This window comes from Camelina sativa, unplaced genomic scaffold (genome assembly GCF_000633955.1).
Source record: "Camelina sativa cultivar DH55 unplaced genomic scaffold, Cs unpScaffold02058, whole genome shotgun sequence".
Classification (NCBI taxonomy): domain Eukaryota; kingdom Viridiplantae; phylum Streptophyta; class Magnoliopsida; order Brassicales; family Brassicaceae; genus Camelina; species Camelina sativa.
In genome coordinates this window covers 751-2,396 of record NW_010923175.1, presented here as the reverse complement: position 1 = coordinate 2,396, position 1,646 = coordinate 751, and the positions used below count along the sequence as shown (strand labels likewise).

Here is a 1,646-nt window from a genome sequence, read left to right as displayed (position 1 = left end):
ATAGGGAATATGGTCTCTATTTTCACGGAATTTTCTCCAATGGCTAATCCCTCGTTTGAGCTTGGCCGCATTATAGATCTTGCTCTAACTCTAAGGTAAACTTCTCTTTTGGATTGATCTCTGTTGATGTTATAAACAAAAACTTTTGGATGTTGTGTCTGGATTGATGTGTCTTTGTGTTGGTGGTTATAGAGAAAGTCGTGCAGTAGATACAGTCATACAGAGTCGCTCTCTGTTCTAGCTANGTTGGTGGTTATAGAGAAAGTCGTGCAGTAGATACAGTCATACAGAGTCTCTCTCTGTTCTAGCCGGAAAACTGGTCTGGTCTGTTCGCATTGGACAATGGAGGGTAGGTTTAATTGGCTGCATTTCTTCTTCATGTGTAGGTTCTTGTTGTAACAATGATCTTTTATGTGAATTTTGTTGCTCACTCTCTAATATGAACTTGGTTTTTTTTTTTCAGAAGCCCAAGTTGTTGTAACACAAACTCGTTAAGAAGAAACCTGAGAGAAGTAATACTCGTTAATTGTGATCTATCTGCATTTCCTTGCTGTGTATTGACAACAGTCGGATATATCTAGACTTGAAGCCAAAGCATAACTCCAGCAGAAGGATAGGGAAATTGCAGCTCAAGTTTCAGGTAAGATGCTTTTCGCTTAGACTTTTGGTTGACCAGGTTTGTAAACACTTTGAATATATTTTCCTGTTTTTCATTTCTCTTGTTTAATCCTTTGTGCGTCCTACGACTTCACCAACTGTACAAAAAATAAGATTTTTACCATTGCTTCTGAACTGATTCAACTTTTGACTCTGTTTTTGTTTTGGTTACAATTACAATTTAGGGTTTATTTATCTCTCGGTGATTGGTATGTGCTTATATTGTTAATGGCAGATTGTGGCTTCTCATGATTCTTTTGTTTCATATGAGCAGATGCATATGGAGAGGATAACATGGAACATGTCTTTTTCATATATTCAAAGTGAACTAGTGGCTGTTCATTGGATTGTTTCATGGCAAAGTGAGCAGAAGAAAGGTTTGGATGGGTTACATGTACATGTAAAGTTTGTCTTTGTTCTTTGTAATGTTAGTTTTATTTTATTTAAGACTTGGTGACACTTGATGTTATGTAAGACTTATTTTGGTTAATGTAATATTATTTTATGAAATTTAAAAATATAGAATTTAATTTAATAAATTTTGAAAGAAAAAATGATACTACCATATTATATAAAATAGCACTAACTCCTAACTTAGCGTGTAAAATAACTTATAACATTAGTTTAAAAATTTAGAAAAGCCCCATAACAGAGCATTTTGGTACTGCTATGGTAGAAGACTTTATCATAGCATACATATCTGGCGCTATTGTATGTGTGGTACCTACGATAACAGTGGCCTAACATAGCATTTGTAAAAAAGCTATGAATTACATATTATAGCGTTTCTTTCGTGCTAACAATGTACATATTTGTTGTAGTGTGAGGCAAAAAGAAACTCGGCCAAAATTTTTGAAAAAATTATAGATGCTAGTATACTTCTAATCTATTGTAATTAATTAACTAGAATCTCACTTTTATATTGAAAAAACCTGATATTTTTAATTTTGGGTAACATAGTTAATAATTAATAAGGTATTTTAAATTAA

The 1,646-nt window shown here is 33.1% G+C and overlaps 1 long non-coding RNA gene across 1 annotated transcript; it reads left to right on the top strand.

Annotated features, from left to right (window-relative positions):
• The first annotated feature begins 267 nt into the window (after window positions 1-267).
• Window positions 268-1,133, top strand: LOC109131677. Its single transcript, XR_002037213.1, has 3 exons — window positions 268-349; window positions 464-640; window positions 932-1,133. It is a non-coding gene; the product is annotated as an uncharacterized LOC109131677 (long non-coding RNA).
• The last annotated feature ends 513 nt before the right edge of the window (window positions 1,134-1,646 follow it).